At 45.5% G+C, this 23,379-nt stretch overlaps 1 protein-coding gene and 1 long non-coding RNA gene across 2 annotated transcripts in view; one reads left to right on the top strand and one right to left on the bottom strand.

Annotated features, from left to right (window-relative positions):
• LOC140189355 (uncharacterized) overlaps positions 1-23,379 on the bottom strand; it is a 944,498-nt gene that overhangs the window by 483,134 nt on the left and 437,985 nt on the right. The gene's annotated exons all lie outside the window — the stretch shown is intronic.
• On the top strand, positions 11,551-16,085 carry LOC140189079 (uncharacterized). Its single transcript, XR_011883445.1, has 2 exons — positions 11,551-11,696; positions 15,530-16,085. It is a non-coding gene; the product is annotated as an uncharacterized lncRNA (long non-coding RNA).

Consider the following 23,379-nt stretch of genomic DNA (forward strand, 5'->3'; position numbering starts at 1 on the left):
TATACTGCAAGGGGGAGGAAAGAGTCTTTCTCTGGTATGAACATGCCCTGCATATGTGACTGCTCAAGAAAGGCAGCAGTTGAATACAGGGAGAGTGAACTTTACAATATTTAAACTTTCATTACCAGGACACAGGCCTATGATACTCATAGCACTGTGCAGTGAGCACCCGGACCTGTACATAACCAGCACTGTACTCCACCATTAAACACTTCTACAACACAGGCATTTCAAGGACAGACACCTATACAACCCTGATAGTGGACTGCTATTCACAGACACTATCTAACCCCTCCCTCACACTGGGCATCTCTCAGGAAGTAACAGAGAGTTGATAAAGGAGAACCTTGAATTATGTGTGTTTCAATTTCCAAACATTTTGGAAATGCCACCAGCAGAAAGAGAAACAAGAATGCAGACTGTGCCAAAGATATCCTTACGGTAGAACTACCTCGGCTTACCCATAGCCCTCTATTTTTCTAAGCTCCATGTATCCATCTGCTGGCAGCCCATTTCATACACACACTACTCTCTGCATAAAAAAAAACTTGCCCTTGACATCTCCTCTGTACCTACTTCCAAGCACTATAAAACTATGTCCTCTCGCGTGAGCAAGTTCAGCCCTGGGGAAAAAAAAAACTCTGACTATCCACATGATCAATGCCTCTCGTTATCTTCTACACCTCTATCAGGTCACATCTCATCCTCCGTCACTCCAAGGACAAAAGGCAGAGTTCACTCAGCCTATTCTCATCAGGCATGCTCCCACTGCAGGCAACATCCTTGTAAGTCTCTGCACCCTCTCTATGGTTTCCACATCCTTTAGTGAGGTGACCAGAATTGATCACAGTACTCTGTTACGTACCCCGTAACTGGGTTGCCAAACCAGCAGAAATGGACCACTTAGTTGGAGTCTGGATTACTGGAACTAAGGAAGTTTTATTAAAGAAATAAGTAGCACGGTACTCTAATCGTAAGGATATAAATGCAATGGGTTAGCAATGATAAAACAGACATGTACACAGAACTAGGATAATAGGAATCAATCAAGCTCTATTGCAGTCTAGGGGTAAAATGATCAGTCTCAAGTGACGCAGAGTTCAGTTCAGCTCAGTACAGTTCACAACAATCACTGTTGTGCCGTTGGGGAGAGAGAGAGAGAGAGAGAGAGAGAGAGAGAGAGAGAGAGAGAGAGAGAATGATGATATGCAAATCGGATTCACGCAGACCTTTGATATTCCTCGCAGTCAGTTTTCGGGCGAGCCCTTTTTAATGTCTTCTGAGGTCACCGACTGTGACCGCTCCGTTCTGGATGCGATCGTTCTTCCGCGGTGAACCCGGCACCCAGGCAAGGGCGGACACACACACCAGGTTCCCGCCGATCGTACCCTTTCACCCTGTGCGTCTATGGTCGGTCCCGCGACAGACCTCCAAAGTCCCACCAACTTGTGGGGGCACACCACACTTCCAGGGTCTCGTTATCTCGTGATCTCGTGGTGTCTGTTGTGCCTTAGCGAACCTGTTCCTTTTATCCCCCTGCTGGGATATCACCTGCCCATCAAACTTCAAACAGTTCAGGTTCAAAGCAACCGGTCTGTCAATACTCGGAACTGTCTCTTTTCGTTAATCTCTCTCGTCTCTCATAAACATTTTGAACGCTTCTCCCTTTTGTCTCTCTTATCTCTCTCATCAGCATCAATCTTCTGATAACTTGGTCTTTCGTCACACACTTATCCTCAAAGGATTTTTACCGGGGTAAAAATTATAGGCATGAATACATTTTTAGATACACACAAATATACATGGTCATCAGCTATATGGCTAATACAGAGAACTTTAAGTTGTCAACACCTTGACAGACAGTCAGCCATCACCTTTCCGTTCCTTTTATATGTGTTATTTTAATAATCCTCTAAAACCAGGCTCCAATTTAACAAACTTCATAGTGGCCAAAAACACTAATGAGTTGTGATCAGTGTAACTTCTCAGTGGTTTTCGTCCCGGACGAAGATAACAAGAGTCGTCCCACACCAATTTAGCATTCTTTGGCAAGAGCTTAGTAAGAGGGAGGGTAGTATCTGCAAGGTTATTTTTTTGCAAAACTTCCGATAGTACCCTACCATCTCCAAGAACCTTCTCAGGGCTCTCTTGTCTGTCGGGGTGGGGACTTCTGAGATAGCCCGCACCTTAGCCTGCATCAGTGCCAGCTGCCACTGTCTTACCACAAGTCCCAGACAAGTGATTTTTCCGTGGCCGAATTCACTTTTTGCGAGGTTCACTATCAGGCTGGCTTCAAACAGATTTTTAAACAGTGCCACAATGTGCTCCTCCCACGTGTCACTCCAGACCACTAAATCACCAATATACGCTTCTGCGTTCTTTAGCCTTTTGTCACTGAATTAATCATCCTGTAGGAGTATTGCTCACTAGGCTGACCTGATGTGACAACAACACCATGTCCCGGCTCTTTGCATCGCCTCGGGACATCCGGTCATACGTGTGCATGCGGTTTAATTGGCTTTATCGGCAGCTCACTTTGTTCGGGGATTAAGTGAGAGAACTCATCAGCAAAGTTGGCCAACGCAATAGAGTTCTCCCATCTGGTCGGCACCACACTCATCTTTTCAAAATGGGTTTTCCCCTTATCAGGTGGCACCCTAGCCTCATTAATTTTCGTGATAACACCAACTAGATCTGCTTTCTGATCGTGGTAGGCTTTTAACATGTTAATAGCCTGTAACTGTGTTACCTCACGTCTGCAATAGTCAATAACATCCTTCCTCATGTGCGGCCAGTAGAACTCTTTCATGATTCGATCGACTGTTTTCCTCACCCCAAAATGTCCACCCAGGGGTATCTTGTGGGCCAGGTTAAGAATCTCATCCCCATAAATTTTCGGCACCTCCCCCCATTTCTCATCTGCGGGCACGGTACTTGGTCTCCATTTCCTCCTTAGTACTCCCTCCTTCACATAATAGCCCATTGGCTCCCTTCTTAATTCTGCTTCGGAGAGAGCTGCCTCCGTCAAAACCATCAGCTCCTCGTCTCGCTCCTGTGCCTGTACAAATTCCTTCCTTGCCAATGATAAATCTAACTCAACTCCTTCACTTCCTCCTGTTTCACTACGCTCTCTCTTACTTTCTAACCCCTCCTGGTACAAGGCTGGTAAAAACATCTCAGCTAAATCTATATTAGCTTCGGCAGCCTATCTGGACATGCGCCGAGTCACTGCGCAAACAGGATAAACCTGTGAGTCCATGGGCGGGGCCTCAATACTGGCAGGCTGGCTTGTCAGTTTTACTGCTGGGTACACCTCTCTGCCGGCGAGGTCATTACCGAGTAAGACCTCCATGTCTTCCATCGGTAGTTCGGGCCTCACCCCGATCGTGCCCGGTCCGGAGACCAAGTCGCTTTTTAGGTGTATCTGGTGCAAAGGTACTGCTTCAGTCCCTTTCCCAATACCTTTTATCACCCTGACCTCCCCAGTCTGGGTTTCTGAACTAAAGTCCAACACACTCTTTAATATCAATGACTGATAAGCTCCAGTGTCTCTCCAGATCCGTATTGGAACTGGATTTAACCCCTCCTTCACCAACACCAATCCGGCCGAGATAAACCTCTCGCGCCTTTCCTGAACTTTATCAGACTTCTTCTTCCCTTCCCTAGCGGGTTGTTTTCCAGCTCAATACAGCCAGTCGGAACCATCGTTTTCCCTTTCCCCGTCTCCTTCTTTGGGGCAAAGCACCTGGACGCAAAGTGTCCGGCTTTCCCGCAATTATAGCATACAACCCCAGGAGACTTCCTAACAAACTGCTTCCTGTCTTCCTTATCCTTCTCACTAGTCCCCGGCTAACTTTCTCACTTTTCTGGCAGACTCTCCCCGCCCCCTTGACTACCCTTCTGGTAGCCTTTACTCGGGGTAAATTTCGCTTTGTGCGTTAACGCGTATTCATCTGCTAACTTAGCAATTGCGGCAAAGGTTTCTGCCTTGCTCTCATCTAGGTAGGGCCTCATACCTTCAGGGACACAACCTTTAAACTGCTCAATCAGTATCAGCTGTAGCAGTCTGTCATAATCCCCATTGACCCCTTTCGAGGCGCACCAACGCTCACGATACATCTGCATCTCACGGGCAAACTCTAAATACGTGCGGGCCCCATTGCTTCCTTGCATTCCGGAACTTCTGCCAGTATGCCTCCGGGACCAACTCATAAATCCTGAGTATGGCCTCTTTCACCTCATCATACCTCTGGGCCTCTTCTGAGGACAAGGCTGAGTAAGCTTGTTGGGCTTTTCCTTTAAGTACACTCTGAAGGAAAACAGCCCACTATCCCTCGGCCAGTCCTGACTTGCAGCAACTTTTTCAAAATGGAGAAAGTACCCATCAACATAGGTCTCCTCAAATGGGGGAACCAGCCTAACCTCCTGGGTCGCCCTGAACCCTCCACCTTGGATCGACATGGGCCCCTGTGCTATTGTCATCTTTAACTTCTCTAGCTCAAATTCCCTTTCCCTCTGTTTCTCTCTCACTTCTTGTTCTAACTGCCTGTCCCTCTCTTCTCGCTCCAACTGTTTTATTCTCTCTTCGCGTTCTAACTGCTTCTCTTCTCACTCCAGCTGCTTTACCCAGAACTCGTGCTCGAGTCTCAATTTTTCAATCTGCACCTGTACTGCTTCTGCACCAGGTTTTCCCATAGATACCACCTCCAGCTCCCCTTGGGGAAACACACCTTTAGATACATAGTGCTCTACGATAGCTCTGTGCATCTCTGCTCTCCTCATTGTCGAATTCCCTTTAAAAAGATTCAAATGTTTGGCCACAGTTGCCAATTCTGATTTCCTGGCATCCTCTAATGCCTCCAAGGTCGGCGCCTTTAGAAATTCCTCAATCTCCATTTCTGCTGTTTGCCCTTTCTTTCTTTGGGAATTTTAACCCAATCAATTTACCCCGTCCCAAATTTAGCGTTCAAAATCCCAGATGAGCCCCCACTTATGTTACGTACCCCATAACTGGGTTGCCAAACCAACAGAAATGGACCACTTAGTTGGAGTCTGGATTACTGGAACTAAGGAAGTTTTATTAAAGAAATAAGTAACACAGTACTCTAATCGTAAGGATATAAATGCAACGGGTTAGCAATGATAAAACACACATGTACACAGAACTAGGATAATAGGAATCAATTAAGCTCTATCGCAGTCTAGGGGTAAAATGATCAGTCTCAAGTGATGCAGAGTTTAGTTCAGCTCAGTACAGTTCGCAGCAATTGCTGTGGTGCTGTTGGAGAGAGAGAGAGAGCGAATGATGATATGCAAATCGGATTCAAACAGACATTTGATATTCCTCACAGTTAGCCTTAGGGCGAGCCCTTTTTAATGTCTTCTGAGGTCACCGACTGTGACCCCTCTGTTCTGGATACGATCGTTCTTCCGCGGTGAACCCGGCACCCAGGCAAGGGTGGACACACAGACCAGGTTCCCGCCGATCGTACTTTTTCACCCTGTGCGTCTATGGTCGGTCCCACGACGAGACCTCCAAAACACCCAGCAACTTGTGGGGGCACACCGCACTTCCAGGGTCTCGTTATGTCGTGATCTCGTGATGTCTGTTGTGCCTTAGCGAACCTGTTCTTTTTATCCCCCTGCTGGGGTTTCACCTGTCCATCAAACTTCAAACAGTTCAGGTTCAAAGCAACCGTTCTGTTAATACTCGGAACTGTGTCTCTTTTCGTTAATCTCTCTCGTCTCTCATTAACATTTTGAACGCTTCTCCCTTTTGTCTCTCTTATCTCTCTCATCAGCATCAATCTTCTAATAACTTGGTCTTTCGTCATAACTCTAAGTGGGGTCTGACCAGGGTCCCGTAGAGCTGCACCTTATCATTTGGCTCTTAAACTCAATCCCACTGTTGATGAAGGTTAATGCACCGTATGCCTTCTTAACCACAGAGTCAACCTGAGTAGTAGCTTTGCGTGTCCTATGGACTCGGAACCCAAGGTCCCTCTGATCCTCCACATGGACAAGAGTCTTGCCATTAATACTACAGTTAAAGTCAGAAGTTTACATACACTTTAGCCAAATACAATTAAACTCAGTTTCTCACGATTGCTGACATTTAATCCGAGAAAATATTCCCTGTTTTAGGTCAGTTAGGATCACTACTGTATTTTAAGAATGTGAATGTCAGAATAATAGTGGAGAGAATGATTTATTTCAGCTTTTATTTCTTTCATCAGTTTCCCAGTTGGTTAGAAGTTTGCATACACTTTGTTAGTATTTGGTAGTGTTGCCTTTAAATTGTTTAACTTCCGTCAAACGTTTTGGGTAGCCTTCCACAAGCTTCTCAGTGTAAGTTGCTGGAATTTTGTTCCATTCCTCCAGACAGAGCTGGTGTAACTGAGTCAGGTTTGTAGGCCTCCTTGCTTGCACACACTTTTTCAGGTCTGCCCACAAACTTTCTATTGGATTGATGTCAGGGCTTTGTGATGGCCACTCCAATGCCGTGACTTTGTTGTCCTTAAGCAACTTGGAACAGATACATGAAGGAATAAACTCCTTTATTCCTCCAAAGAGAAAAGGTAGGATCACTAAGTGAAGGTTAAAATAAACAGTTTCAATAAATTAAACTAAGAAGGTTAAATTTCTTAAGATTAAAAAAAATATGAAATTGGTACCAAATTCGTAATGACTGCTTAATGATAGGATATAAATTTGGATTAGAAATTTTGGCTAATTGCGCAGATAAAGAAGCTCCTAATGACAAAGTTAAGAAAATTGTTTCACAGCTTTCAATTCCAAATAAACCCAAGGTGGTTGTTTAATTTTATCAGTCCAATATAACCAAGAACACACATAAAGTATATTAACAGCCCAATAATACATTCTGAATCCTCAAAATATTCAGTCAGGCTCATAAGGAACAGCCTGCTTTGACAAAGCCATGCTGACTATTCCTAATCATATTATGCCTCTCCAAATGTTCACAAAACCTGCCTCTCAGGATCTTCTCCATCAACTTACCAAACACTGAAGTAAGAATCACTGGCCTATAATTTTCTGGGCTATCCCAACTCCCTTTCTTGAATAAGGGAACAACATTTGCAACCCTCCAATCCTCCGAAACCTCTCCCATCCTCATTGATGATGCGAAGATCATCGCCAGACATTCAGCAATCTTCTCCGTCGCCGCCCAGAGTTGCCTGGGGTACATCTCTTCTGGTCCGGTGATGTATCCAACCTGATGCTTTCCAAAAGTTCTGCACATCCTCTTTCTTCATATCTACATGCTCAAGCTTTTCAATCTGCTGCAAGTCATCCCTACGATCGCTATGATCCTTTTCCGTAGTGAATACTGAATCAAAGTATTCATTAATTACTCTGCCATCTCCTTCGGTTCCATACACACATTTCCACTGTCACACTTGGTTGGTCTTATTGTCTCACGTCTTAGCCTCTGGCTCTTCACATACTTGTTGAATGCCTTGGTGTTTTCCTTAATCCTACCCTCCAAGGCCTTCTCATGGCCGCTTCTCGCTCCCCTGATTTCATTCTTAAAATCCTTCCTGCAAGCCTTATAATCTTCTAGATTCCTATTATTACCAAGTTTTTTGAACCTTTTGTAAGCTCTTCTTTTCTTCTTGACCAGATTAACAACAGCTTTTGTACACCACGGATCCTGTACCCTACCATCCTTTCCATGTCTCATTGGAACATATCGACTCAGAACCCCACGCAAAAATATCCCCTGAACATTTGCCATATGTCTTCCGTACCTTTCCCTGAGAACATTTGTTTCCAATTTATGCTTCCAAGTTCCTCCCTGATAGCCTCATATTTCCCCTTACTCCAATTAAACATTTTCTTAACTTGTCTGTTCCTATCTCTTTCCAATGCTATGGTAAAGGAGATAGAATTGTGATCACTATCTCCAAAGTGCTCTCCCACTGAGAGACCTGACACCCGACCAGGTTCACTTCCCAATACCAGATCAAATACAGCCTCTCCTCTTGTAGGGTTATCTACATGTTGTGTCAAGAAACCTTCCTGAACACACCTAGCAAACTCTACCCCATCTAAACCCTCACTTTTGGGAGATGCTGATCAATACTTGGGCAATTAAAATCTCCCACTGGAAGAACACTTACTATTACTCCTTTCCAGAATCTGTTTCCCCATCTGCTCCTCAATGTCCCTGTTATTATTGGGTGGTCTATAAAAACACACAGACGGGTTTTTGGCCCCTTCCTGTTCCTACCTTCCACCCACAGAGACTCCATAGACAACCCCTCCATGTCTTCCTCCTTTACTGCAGCCGTGACACTATCCTTGATCAACAGTGCCAAACCCCCACCGCTTTTGCCTCCCTCCCTATCCTTTCTGAAACACCTAAAGCCATTCCTGCTCCTGTACCATCCATGTAATGGCCACAACATCATAGCTCCATGTGCTGATCCACAATCTAAGTTCATCTGCTTTATTTATAATACTTCTCGCATTAAAATAGACATACGAGGGGTAATTGATAAGTTCATGGCCGAAGGTAGAAGGAGATGAGTTATTAACTTCAAACTTTCTGCATTATCATTCAAAGAGTTGAACTGCACGTGCATGTAACAAGACTGTCTTGGGAGGTCTGTGCTATAACCCCATCAGTGAATAACCCTCTGTTATGCTCTCTTCTACGACTGAAGAAATGGAGACATCCAGTGTCCTTGATGACTACTGTTGCTAGAAGGCATAAAGCTGAAACTTTTATCAGGCCGTGCTGAGGAGTTGGAGATTGAACTGAATGGACTCTGGATCCCCCGAGAGACTGAGTTGTTGATAGACAGCACATGGGGGAAGTGATTAAACCCAAGATGTGGGATGGTTGTCAGGAGGGGGAGAGTGAATAGGAAGGCAGTGCAGAGTACCCTTGTGGCTGTTCCCATCAACAACACGTATACCACTTTGGAATACCATGGGCCACATGGGTCAGGTCACTGTGACTGAGTCTGGCTCGGTAATTCAGGAGGGAAGTGGGGAGAAGAGGTGAGCTGTAGTGATGGAGTTTCATTGGTTAGGGGAATAGAAAGGAGTTTACATGAATGAGAACAAGATTCCCAGATGGTTGCTGCCTCCCGGTTGCCAGGATCAGAGACATCTCAGGTCGATTTCACAGCATTCTTAAGTGGGAGGGTGAGCAGCCTGAGGTTGTGATTCACTTGTGTACCAATGACCTGGTGAGGGTTATTGACGAGGTCCTGCAAAGTTGGGTGCTACGTAAAGCACAAGATCCACAGGGTTGTGAATTTCAGGATTGCTATCTGTCCTACATGCCAGTGATGTCAGAAATAGGAAGATCATACAGTTTAAAGAGGCTCAGGAGTTGGTGCAGGAGGGAGGGCTTCAGATTTCCGGATCACTGGGTTCTCTTCTGAACTTGAGGGGGACTAATATCCTAGTGGGAAGGTTTACTAGGGGTGTTGGTTTAAACGAGAGTTTCAAGGGGATGGGAACCAGAGCACCAGAACAGATAGTGGAGTGGTTGTTGGAAAAGATGTTGTTAACCCCACGTACAAAGTCAGGAATGAAAAGCTTGAGCAAGGTAGGATTGATGTCCTGAGCTGCGTATATTTCAACACAAGGAGTATTGTAGGAAAGGACAGATGAGGTCAGTGTATGGATCAACATGTGGAATTATGTCATTAGTGAGGCTTGATTGCAGGAGGGGCAGGACTGGCAGGTCAGTGTTCCAGGGTTCCATTGTTTTAGATGTCATAGAGCAGAAGGGATTAAAGAGGGTGAGGTGGCATTACTAGTCAGGGAAAATGTCACAATAGTGCTCAGTCAGGGTAGATTGGAGAGCTTGTCTCATGAGCTTTTATGGGTAGAACTGAGGAATTAAGAAAGGAATGGGATTATATTATAGACAACCCAACAGTCCATGGGATTTAGCAGAGAGAACTTGTAGAGAGATCACAGACTGTTACAAGAAAATTAAAGTTCTGATAGTGTGCGATTTCAAAGTTCCACATATTCAGTGTGACATCCATACCATAAAAGGGCTGGATGGGACGAGTTTGTCAAATTTGTCTCAGGGAAGTTTCCTTAATCAGTACACAGAAGTTCCAACTGGAGAGAGTGTGATACCAGATCTCCAGTTAGGCAATGAGATAGGGCAGGTCACAGAAGTTTGTGCAGGGGAATACTTTGGATCTTGTAATCATAATGCCATTAGTTTCAATGTAATTATGGAAGAGTATAGGTCAGGTACTCAGGTTGAGGTTCAAAATTGGAGAAAGGCCAATTTTTTGGTACCAGAAGGATCTGGCAAGTGTGGGTTGGGATAGGTTATTTTCTGGCAAAGGTGTGATTTGTAAGTGGGAGGATTTCAAAAGTGAAATTCTGAGAGTACAGAATTTGTATCTTCTTTCAGAATAAAAGGCAAGGCTAACAGTTTGAACCTTGGCCCTTGTTTCTGAGAGAAATTGAGAGTGGATTAAGAAAATGACAGATGTACGGTATGTAGCAGGTCTCGAGAGGCAGGAACAAATGGGGTACTTAAGGTGTTTAAGAGATGCAGGAGAAGATGTAAGAAGAAAATCAGGAAGGTGAAAAGAAAACGTGTTTACTGTTGCATAAAAGATGAAGGAAAAAAAGCATTTATACAGATATATTAAGAGCAAAAGGATAGAAAGGGGCAAGACTGGTCCTCTGAAAGATAAGATTGGTATTCTATATTTGGAGCCACAAGAGTTGTAGGAGATAGATTTTGTTCAGCTGTAAATCCTCAGGAGAGGGACACATATGTGAGACAATGCTGCAGCGAGGTCATGGACCCTGTACAGATCACAGAAGAGGAAAAGTTTGCTGCCTTAGGGTGAATAAATCTACTGGCCCAACAGGGTGGTCCCACAGACCTTGTTGGAGGATAATGCATAAATTGCAGGGTGCAAGCAGTGATATCTTAAACCTCCTCATCCACTGGTGCGGTACTAGAGGATTGGAAGATAGTTAATGTTGTTCTGTTGTTTAAGGAAGGGTCTACGAATTAGCCAAGAAATCATAGGCCAGTGAGCCTAATATCAGTTGTTGGAAGGTTATTGGAAAGTATTCTAAGCAACCATAGATATAATTATTTGGATAGAGAGGGACTGATTGGGGATAGTTAATATGGCTTTGTGCATGGTACGTCATGTCTAACCAATCTTGTAGAGTGTTTTTGAGGAAGTTACCAGGAAGGTTGATGAAGGTGATATAGTTCCAACGTTTTTTTTACCTAAAATTAAAAGGACTATCCACGCAGAAATATACAAAATACAAACATTAAATATTTCTAGGACCGAAGAGTCAGATTAAATGTGAATATTACAGTCACTTCCCGGAGGTGGGGTGGGATAGTCACCGTTCCTGGAAATCCGCCCCCACCCTCCCCAGACCGATTCCATTTACGATGCTTCCAAGTTTTCTGGCGGCTCCACTGATTGACAGCTCCCGCTGCCCCGTCACGTGACAGACACGCGGTGACGTCACAGGGGTCCCACCGTCACCGCCGTCGTTTCCTTGGAAACGGTCCAGTGCGGGAAGTCCGAGATGGTGGAGTCGGTCTCCACTTGTTGGGGTTTCGGCTCCGCTGTGGGATCCGCCTCTCCTCTTCCTGCCCGCGGAACAGTGAGTGTCTGTCAGCGCCTCACTGCACCGGCTCTCTGCCTCAGGTACAATATTTAAAACATATTTGCACAGTCACATGGATGGGAAAGGTTGAGAGGGATTCGGGCCTAATGCAGGCAGCTGGGCCGAGTTCAGGTCGACAACTTGGTCGGCGGGGATGAGTTGTACCGAAGGGACTGTTTCATTTCTGTATAAACCAGTGACTCTAGCTTGGGAGTTAATTCCGGATGCCAGTTATTCTCTGTGTGAAATATTTACCCCTCAGATCCCCTTTAAATCTGTCTTTAAACAGTTTTGTCCAACTCTAATGAGAGGCAGTTCTTTGGCTGACAAGGCAAGTAGAACACACAATCCTGTCTACCTGTGATGCCACATACAGGGAACTGTGTAACAATATTAGAGGCACATGCCCAGGGGCTTCAGTGAACAAGGCCCAGAGGGGTATGAAAGCCTGACCACAACATTTTGGTAACCTTTTGAGGGGTTTGGTTCAGTATGTGACCATTAATACCTTTGTACAAGAAAAATCCGTCGTACTGGGTTCTGAATGTTTTAGCTGAGTCCATCCTGAAGTTCTGTGTTTCAGGTTCCCACTGCACTTTCACAGTCAGTTGTTTCTGCATGTCCATACTGACCATCGAGAATCTGTCCCCACTAACTCAGCACTTGGTCTGTCTCCTACCCTGCCTTGGTGATTCAAACACTCATCCAGATGGTCCTTAAATACCAGCCTGCACCACCCCCTCAGACAGTGTGTTCCAGATTGTAACCTCCTTGTGGGGAAAGGGGAAAGAGGACAGTTTTCATCAGATCCTCTTTAAACCATACATTTCTCTCGTTAATCCTATGTTCGAAACACCTCATACTTGTGTGTATTAAATTCCATCTGCCACTTTTCTAGCTAGTCCACATCGTATGTCAAGATTTGTTAGCCTTCCTCACTGTCCACTGCACGACTAATCTTGGTGTCATCTGCGAACTTCCTGATCCAGTTCACCACATTCTCATCTAGATCATTAATACAGATGGAAAACAACAATGGACCCAGCACCTGGAAGTTCAACTGGGGCAGGATGTACACAGTGAATGATAGGTTCTGAGAAGTGTTTGTGAACAGAGACTTTGTGTGTTTCTGCCTCCACCATCTCCTCTGACTCATTTGGATTACCGGCTATTCTCTGTGTGAAATATTTACCCTGCAGATCCCCTTTAAATCTCTCCCCCCTCACATTAAAACTATTCCCTTTAGATTTACACCTATACCGAGGGAAACTGTCTCTGTCTCTCTAACCTCTGCATGTCTCAGATAAATTTATCCACCTCCATCACCTCACCCTTCAGATCCTCCTTAAACCTCCAACCTGTCACGTTAAAACTATTCCCTGTAGTTTCAGGAGGGAGAAAACTGTTCCTTCCCATGAAGACCCGAGGGAGTGAACAGTTTCTGTCAATCATCCCTAGAAGTTATCCCCATTGATCGATCAAACTGAATCTCTTGCCCTGCACCAGCTCCTCAGCCACACATTCATCAGTGGTATCTTTCTATATCTCCCCGTCACAAGTGACACTGGGAGTAATACACAGCTTACTATTTCTTAGTTTCTGTCTTATTTCTCTAAATTCACTGCACAGGACCACAACCCTCCTCCTCCCTACGTTGCTATTACTAACGTGCACCGTCCACCACGATGTCTGGCTGCTCAGCCTTCCATTTGAAATGTCCTGCAGCTGCTCGGAGACCATCAGACCATAAAACACAGGAGCAGAATTAGGCCATTTGGCCCATCCAGTCTGCTGCACCATTCTGCCAGGAGTAAGAGATCATGACAGATCTCTGAACCCTCTCAGACCCTCTTTTCCTCCCCACAGTCGAGAACCTCCACATGAAATATACCCAGTGAATTGGCTTCAGCCGTCTGTGGCAGTGAATTCAGAGTCAGAACCAGAATCAGGTTTGTTACCACCGGCATGTGTCATGAAATTTGTTAATGTAGCAGCAGCAGTTCAATGCAGTACATGAAAATATAGAAAGAATAAATAGATCAGTATGTGTGTATATGGATATGTATATTATGTAGATTAACTATAGTGCAAAAACAGAAATAACGTGTATTATAAATGCTATGCATCGAATACACCTATAGCAGTTTTTGAGTGTTTTAAAGTGACAAACCAAAAATCTTCAAACTCCTGATGAGATATATCCACTGTCTTGCCCTCTCTGTACTGTAGCTGCATCAATATGTTGGGACCAGGTTAGATCCTCAGAGATATTGATATCCAGGAACTTGAAATTGTTTCCTCTCTCCACTTCTGATCCCTCCATGAGGATTGGTTCGTGTTCCCTCGTCTTACCCTTCCTGAGGTCGACAATCAGCTCTTTTTGTCTGACTGACACTGAGTGCAATGTTCTCGCTGCGACACCACAGCTGGTATATCTCATTCCTCTGTGCCCTCTCATCTCCATCTGAGTTTCTACCAACAGTGGTTGTGTCATCAGCAAATTTGTAGATGGTATTTGAGCTATGCCTAGCCTCACAGTCATGGATATATAGAGAGTAGAGCAGTGGGCTAAGCACACACCCCTGAGGTGCACCAGTGTTGATCATCAGCGAGGGGGAGATATTATCACCAATCCACACAGATTGTGGTCTCTCCGTTAGTAAGTCGAGGATCCAATTGCAGAGGGACTGGATTCTGTAGCTTATTGATCAGGATTGTGGGAATGATGGGGTTAAACGCTGAGCTGTATTCAATGAACAGCATCCTGACATAGGCTGCTCAGATTCACTACCCTTTACTAAGGAAATTACTCCATATCTTTGTTCTAACAGGATGTCCTAGTATTCTGAGGATGTGCCCTGTGGTTGTAGATGCCCCACTATCAGAAACATCCTCTCCACGGCCACTCTATCTCAGCCTTTCAATATTTGATAGGTTTCAATGAGATCCCCTCTTTCTTCTAAACTCCAGTGAGTACAGACAGGCCGAGAGCCATCAAACATCCTCATGCATTAACCCTTTCATTGCTGGGATCATTCTTGTGAACCTCCTCCGGGCCCTTTCCAATGCTAGCACATACTCTTTTAGATAAGGGGCCCAAAACAGTTCACAATACTCCAAGTGTGATTGAGCCAATGCCTCATCAATCCTCAGTATTACATCCTTGCTTCTGTGCAGTAGTCCTCTGGAAATGAATGAAATATTGCATTTGGCTTCCTTCCCACTGACTCTACCGGCAAGTCTATCTTTTGGAAATCCTGCATCTCTCAGACGTACCTGACCCTGGTACCCAGGAGGCGACACATTATCCTGGCATCTCTATTGCTGCCACAGAATCTCCTGCATGTCCCCTGTACTGTGAGAGTGCTGTCATTACTGCTCTGCTTGTCCTTTCCTCACTCAGAGCATCAGACCGGGCTGTCAGTACCACCGACCTGACGGGCTGCTGTGCTCTGGTTTGTCATCCTGTCAGGGATATCCAAAGGAGTGTACAGCCACAGGGAGACATTGCACTGTCTGTCCCTTCCTCTTTCCAGTCATGGTTGTCACTAAACTATCTGCAGCCTGATCTCAGGTGTGACTAACTCACTGAAACTCTGGTCTCAGCATCCTGGAAACTCTAGATCTGTCCATCTCCAGCTCCGTGTCCTTCACAGGGTCAGTCAGGAGCTGCAGATGGTGCATTTCCCTGATGTGAAGTTGTCAGGGACACTGACTGACTCCCTGATCTCCCACTTCTTGAGGTGGAGCTTGTCATTGCCATAAATGCCATTTCAACTACTCCAACAGGGAGAGGAATTCCAAAGAAAACCTCTGAAATCTGACTTCCCAAAGTTCTTTGGCTCATCTGCCATTTCTCTGTCCGCATTTACAGCTGGTCTGTATTCTGCTGCATCCTGAATGAGGAAAGCGGACCGGGTTGAGACAACAGAGGCTTATGGAGAAGAGGAGTTCTCCACTTGGACTGCACGTGGACATTCCCGACCAAAACTTTTCCATGGAGGGCTTCGAGACCGTTCAGGCTGACCGGAAGTGCACTGAGAGCGGTAAGCGTAAAGGAGTTGGGGGCTTGCTGTTCTGGTTCGCAATGGATGGTGCAATCCTGGTCATATTGCGATCGAAGAACGTGTTTGTAGCCTGGATATTGAACTTTTTGCTGTTGGACTCCGGCCATATTCCACCGAGATACAACTGGGCGTCATGGGAGGTTGTTCCTGACTGTGGCCATCGAACTTTGCAGCTCCTCCCGTGGAGGGTCAGACACCCTGACCCAATAGGCTGGTCCTGGACTTATTTCCATCTGGCATAGTTTGCATATTAGTGTTTGATTGTTTGTTGTTTTTGTATTTCTATAATTCTGCTCTCTACTTGGTTGGTGCAGCTGTAACAAAACCCAGTTTCCCTCGGGATCAATAAAGTATGTCTATGTCTATCCTGTGTGAACCTTACTCTGTACCCACAACTCCACTAACTTCTGTGTCTCTTCAGACCTACAAATCCGCCCAGCTTAATTTTCATCCAAATCACTTCACAAAGAGCAGACACGTCAAAGTTGCTGGTGAACGCAGCAGGCCAGGCAGCATCTCTAGGAAGAGGTACAGTCGACGTTTCAGGCCGAGACCCTTCGTCAGGACAGAGTTCCCAGCACTGATTCTTGTGGGGCACCACTGTTCACAGGTCTCCAGTCAGAATCACACCCCTCAACCATTACGTTCTGTGTTCTCTGACCAAGCTACACTTTGAATATATTCTACCAAATATCTATTCAGCCCGTATGCCTTCCTGCTTTCGATCAGGGCATTTGTTGAAAGCTTCACCAGAGTCCGCGTGTTCTATAGCCACTACTCGGCCCTCAGCAATTGAATTTCTCACTTTAAAAATTCAACCAAGTTTGCAAGACTTGACGTTGTCCATGCAAAGAGATTTTCGCTACTCCAAATGTGTTTATGCTTTCTCAGATACAAGTTGATCCTATTGTTAAAAATCATTTCCAAGAATATCCCTACCACTAATGTAAGAGTCACCAGGGTATAGTTTCCTGTCTTGTCCCGATTGAAGTTCTTAAAAAGGGGAAGAATATTTGTCATTTTCCACTCTTCTGCATCCTGGCCTGTAATGCAAAGATCATCAGTTTTGAGTTTTCTTAAATTTTTGAACTGATTTTAACCCTCAACCATCAGGTTTTTCAACCAAAGTTCAAAGTACATTTATTATCAAAGTATGCTTATATTCTACAAACTTGAGGTTCGTTCTAAAGAGGCTGCCATAAAACAAAGAAAGCCAAAAGAACCCACTAATAGAGCAAGAAGACTGTCAAACACCCAATGTGCAGAAAGGAAAATAAATCATGCAAACAATAAACACAAGCAAATACTGTAGCATTTTGAACTGAAATCCTCAGAGAGTCCATTTCACAGATGCTTAGTTCAGCGCAGAATGGAGCAGCGAGCTGAACCGGCTCGTCCCTGGCCTCGGGCCCAACACACTGACCATTTCAATCTGGCCTGGCTCCTAAATCATCATCCAAGCACTGGGTTCAGTTGCTTCGATACGATCTGGGGCCTGGTCCCCGCTGCCTCCATTTGGCCTGTACCTGACTTTTCCATTTGGGCCCGGCGTTTAAATCAACCAAACTTTGTGTCTTCCTCACTCTCAGTGACGGGTCCGCTGCCTCACCTCTGTTCTGCCACATCAAATTGCCTCCAAGTCCAAAGGGAAGTTACAGGCTATTCATTTACTAGAAAAAGAGATCCACCAGTGTCACCTTAAACCAGAACCAGTGGAGATCACTCCATTTAACTTCACTAAACTCATCACTGAACTGTTTCCCACAATCTATGGACTCACTTTCATGACTTCTGCATCTTATGTTCTCTATTTATTTCTCATTTCTTTATGATTATTACTATTTTCTCTCTTGTATTTGCACACGTTGTTGTCGTTTACACATTGGTTATTTGGTTACTGGGTTGGGTGCGGTGTCTCATTGATTACGTTGTGGTTCTTGGATTAACTGAGTAAGACCATAAGACATAGCAGCAGAATTAGGCCATTTGGCCCATCAAGTCTGCCCCACCATTCAATCATGGCTGACCCTTGCTTCTCCTCCTCAGCCTCACTCCTCGGCCTTTTCCCCAAAGCCTTTGATGCCCCATCCAATCAGGAAACTATCCAGCTCTGTCTTAAATACACCCAACGACCTGGCCCCCACAGCTGCCTCTGGTAATAAATTCCACAAATTCACCACACTCTGGCTAAAGAAATTTCTCTGCATCTCTGTTTTAAATGGGCGCCCCTCTACCCTGAAGCTGTGCCCACTTGTCTTAGACTCCCTCGCCATGGAAAATGGGAAACAGCTTTTCCACATCTACTCTGTCTGGTCCATTCAACATTTGAAAGGATTCAATGAGATCCCCCCTCATCCTTCTAAATTCCAGCGAGTACGGACCCAGAGCTATAAAACATTCCTCAGAGGCTAACACTCTCAATCCTGGAATCATCCTTATGAACCTCCTCTGAACCCTCTCCAATGCCTCCACATCTTTTCCAGATGAGGAGCCCAAAATTGTTCACTGTACTCAAGGTGAGGTCTCACCAGTGCCTTATAAAGCCTCAGCATCACATCCCTGCTCTTATATTTGAGACCCCTTGAAAGGAATGTTAATTATTGTATTTGCCTTCCTCATCACCAACTCTATCTGCAAGTTAACCTTTAGGTTGTTCTGCACGAGGACTGCCAATTCCTTTTGCATCTCAGATTTTTGGATTTTCTGCCCATTTAGAAAAAGGTCTGCACATTTATTTCTACTACCAAAGAGCATGACCATGCATTTTCTGACATTGTATTTCATTCGCTACTCTCTTGCCCATCTTCTGATCTGTTTAAGTCATTCTGCAGCCGACCCATTTCCTCAACACTACCTGCCCCTCCGCCAATCTTCATATCATCTGCAAACTTGACAACAAAGCCACCTATTTCATCATCTATATCATTGATATACAGCACAAAAAGAAGCGGTTGAACACTGACTCCTGCAGAACACCACTAATTACTGGCAACCAACCAGAAAAGGATCCTTTTATTACCACTCACTGCCTTCTACCAGTCAATCAATGCTTGTACCTTCCCTGTAATACCATGGGCTCTTAATGTGGTAAGCAGCCTCATATGTGGCACCTTGTCAAAGGCCTTCTGAAAGTCCAAATATCCAACATGGACTGCATCCCCTTTACCCAATCTACATGTAATCTTCTCAAAGAATTCCAGCAGGTTCATCAGGCAAGATTTTCCCTTAAGGAAACCATGCAGTATTTGTCCTAGCAACACACATCAAAGTTGCTGGTGAACACAGCAGGCCAGGCAGCATCTCTAGGAGGAGGTACATTCGACGTTTCAGGCCGAGACCCTTTGTCAGGACTAACTGAAGAAAGAGCTAGTAAGAGATTTGAGAGGGGGAGGGAGAGATCCAAAATGATAGGAGAAGACAGGACGGGGAGGGATGGAGCCAAGAGCTGGACAGGTGATTGGAAAAAGAGATATGAGAGGATCATGGGACAGGAGGCCCAGGGAGAAGGAAAAGGTGGAGGGGGGGGAAAACCCAGAGGATGGGCAAGGGGTATAGTCAGAGGGGCAGAGGGAGAAAAAGGAGAGTGAGAGAAAGAATGTGTACATAAATAACGGATGGGGTACGAGGGGGAGGTGGGGCATTAGTGGAAGTTAGAGAAGTCAATGTTCATGCCATCAGGTTGGAGGCTACCCAGACAGAATATAAGGTGTTGTTCCTCCAACTGGAGTGTGGCTTCATCTTTACAGTAGAGGAGGCCGTGGATAGACATGTCAGAATGGGAATGGGATGTGGAATTAAAATGTGTGGCCACTGGAAGATCCTGCTTTCTCTGGCGGACAGAGCGCAGGTGTTCAGCAAAACGATCTCCCAGTCTGCGTCGGGTCTTGCCAATATATAGAAGGTCACATCAGGAGCACCGGACGCAGTACATCACCCCAGCCGACTCACAGGTGAAGTGTCGCCTCACCTGGAAGGACTGTCAGGGGCCCTCAATGGTGGTAAGGGAGGAAGTGCAAGGGCATGTGTAGCACTTGTTCCACTTACAAGGATAAGTGCCAGGAGGGAGATCAGTGGGGAGGGATGGTGGGGACGAATGGACAAGGGAGTTGCGTAGGGCGCGATCCCTGCGGAAAGCGGGGGAGGGGGAGGGAAAGATGTGCTTAGTGGTGGGATCCCGTTGGAGGTGGCGGAAGTTACGGAGAATAATATGTTGGACCCGGAGGCTGGTGGGGTGGTAGGTGAGGACCACAGGAACCCTATTCTTAGTGGGGTGGTGGGAGGATGGAGTGAGAGCAGATGTGCGTAAAATGGGGGAGGAAGGGAAGCCCCTTTCTTTAAAAAAGGACATCTCCCTCGTCCTGGAATGAAAAGCCTCATCCTAAGAGCAGATGCGGCAGAGACGGAGGAATTGCGAGAAGGGGATGGCATTTTTGCAAGAGACAGGGTGAGAAGAGGAATAGTCCAGATAGCTGTGAGAGTCAGTAGGCTTATAGTAGACATCAGTAGATAAGCTGTCTGCAGAGATAGAGACAGAAAGATCTAGAAAGGGGAGGGAGCTGTCAGAAATGGACCAGGAAAACTTGAGGGAAGGGTGAAAGTTGGAGGGAAAGTTAATAAAGTCAACGAGCTCAGCATGTGTGCAGGAAGCAACGCCGATGTAGCAAAGGAAAAGTGGGGGACAGATGCCAGAATAGGTTCGGAACATAGATTGTTCGACAAAGCCAACAAAAAGGTAGGCATAGCTCGGACCCATGTGGTTATTAACTTTGCCTCCAACTTTCACCCTGCCCTCAAGTTTACCTGGTCCATTTCCGACTCCTCCCTCCCCTTTCTAGATTTTTCTGTCTCTATCTCTGGAGACATCTTATCTACTGATGTCTACTATAAACCTACTGACTCTCACAGCTATCTGGAGTATTCCTCCTCTCACCCTGTCTCTTGCAAAAATGCCATCCCCTTCTTGCAATTCCTCCGTCTCTGCTGCATCTGCTCTCAGGATGAGGCTTTTCATTCCAGGACGAGGGAGATGTCCTCCTTTTTTAAAGAGAGGGGCTTCCCTTCCTCCACCATCAACTCTGCTCTCAAACGCATCTCCCCTATTTCACACACATCTGCTCTCACTCCATTCTCCCGCCACCCCACTAGGAATAGGGTTCCCCTGGTCCTCACCTACCATCCCACCAGCCTCCAGGTCCTACATATTATTCTCTGTAACTTCCGCCACCTCCAACGGGATCCCACCACTAAGCACATCTTTCCCTCCCCCTGCCCCGCTTTCTGCAGGGATCGCGCCCTACGCAACTCCCTTGTCCATTCGTCCCCCCCCATCCTTCCCCACTGATCTCCCTCCTGGCACTTATCTTTGTAAGCGGAACAACTGCTACGCATGTCCTTACACTTCCTCCCTAACCACCATTGAGGGCCCCAGACTGTCCTTCCAGGTGAGGCGACACTTCACCTGTGAGTTGGCTGGGGTGATGTACTGCGTCTGGTGCTCCCGATGTGGATTTCTATATATTGGTGTGACCCGGCGCAGACTGGGAGATCGTTTTGCTGAACACCTATGCTCTGTCCGCCAGAGAAAGCAGGATCTCCCAGTGCCCACATAGGTATTTTAATTCCACATCCCATTTCCATTCTGACATGTCTATCCATGGCCTCCTCTACTGTAAAGATGAAGCCACACTCAGATTGGAAGAACAACGCCTTATATTCCGTCTGGGTAGCCTCCAACCTGATGGCATGAACATTGACTTCTCTAACTTCTGCTAATGCCCCACCTCACCCTCGTACCCCATCCGTTATTTATATACACACATTCTTTCTCTCACTCTCCTTTTTCTCCCTCTGCCCCTCTGACTATACCCCTTGCCCATCCTCTGTGTTTCCCCCCCTCCCCCTTTTCCTTCTCCCTGGGCCTCCTGTCCCATGATCCTCTCATATCCCTTTTCCCAATCACCTATCCAGCTCTTGGCTCCATCGCTCCCCCTCCTGTCTTCTCCTATCATTTTGGATCTCCCCCTCCCCTTCCCCCTTTCAAATCTCTTACTCACTCTTCCTTCAGTTAGTTCTGACGAAGGGTCTCGGCCTGAAACGTCGACTGTACCTCCTAGAGATGCTGCCTGGCCTGCTGCGTTCACCAGCAACTTTGATGTGTGTAGCTTGAATTTCCAGCATCTGCAGAATTCCTGTTGTTTGAGTATTTGTCCTATCTTGTTCTGTGTCTCCATAACTTCTCCCTTAAAAATTGACTCCAACAACTTCCCAACCACTGAGTTCAGCTAACTGCTCTATAATTTCCTTTCCCTTCCTTTCCTGGAGTCTTAAAGAGTGGGGTGACATTTGCAGTTTTCCAGTCATCTGGCACCATGCTAGAGTCCAATAATTTTGAAAGATAATTACTAATGATCTCACAATCTCTATTGCTATCTCTTTCAGAACTGTAGGGTGCAGTACATCTGGTCCGGGTGACATGTACCCTCAAGTTCTTCAGCTTTTTGAGCACCTTCTCACTTGTAATAGTAACTGCACTCATTTCTCTTCCCTCACACCCATCAATATCTGGCACACTGCGAGTGTCTTCTGCAAAGACTCATGCAAAATATCTATTTAGTTCATTTGCCATCTCCTTGACCCCCTTTATTATTTCTCCACCCTCGTATTCCAGTGGTCCTATATCCACTCTCATCTCTCTTTTATTTTTAACATACTTGAAAAAACTGTTACTACGCACTTTGATATTGTTTGCTATTTGTTTTCACATTTCATCTTTTCCCTCCTGTTATTCTTTCTGTAGGCTTTTAAAAGCTTCCCAATCCTCTGTCTTACCACTAATGTTTGCATTGTTGGATGCACTTTCTTTTGCTTTTACATTAGCTGTGACTTCCCTCATCAGCCCCATTTTGCCATTTGAGTGTTTCTTCATTTTTTGGAATACATCAATCCTGCATCTTCCTCATTTTTCCCACAAACTCACACCATTGCTTCTCTGCTTGATCCCTGCCAACATCTGCTTCCAATTTACTTTGGCCACCTCCTCTCTCGTACCACTGTAATATCTTGTACTTCACTGAGATACTGATACGTCAGACTTTACTTTCTTTCTATCAAATTTCAAGCTGAACACAATCATATTGTCATCACTGTTTCCTAAGGATTCTTTTACCTTAAGCTCCCTAAGTACCTTGGTTTCATTATATAACACTCAATCTAATGTAGCTCATCCCTGTTCTAAAAAGCCTTCTTGTAGCTATTCAACAAACTGACTCTCCCGAGATCTATTTCCAACCTGAATTTCCCAATCTATCTGCATGTTGAAATCTCCCATGACTATCATAACGTTGCCCTTTGGCACGTCTTTGCTATTTCCTGTTGTAATCTGTGGTCCATATCCAAGCTACTGTTTGGAGGCCTGTATATAACTGCCGTCAGGGTCCTTTTACCCTTGCAGTTTCTTAACTCAATGCAGAATGATTCAGCATCTTCTGATCCTATATCACATCTTTCTACTGAATTGATGCCACCCCCTCTGCCTACCTTCCTATCTCTCTGATACAACATGTAACCTTGGACATTTAGCTCCCAACTGCAAGCATCCTTCTGCCACGACTCAGCGATGGCCATGACATCATATCTGACAATCTGTAATAGGGCAATA

This window comes from Mobula birostris, chromosome 28 (assembly GCF_030028105.1).
Source record: "Mobula birostris isolate sMobBir1 chromosome 28, sMobBir1.hap1, whole genome shotgun sequence".
Lineage (NCBI taxonomy): Eukaryota > Metazoa > Chordata > Chondrichthyes > Myliobatiformes > Myliobatidae > Mobula > Mobula birostris.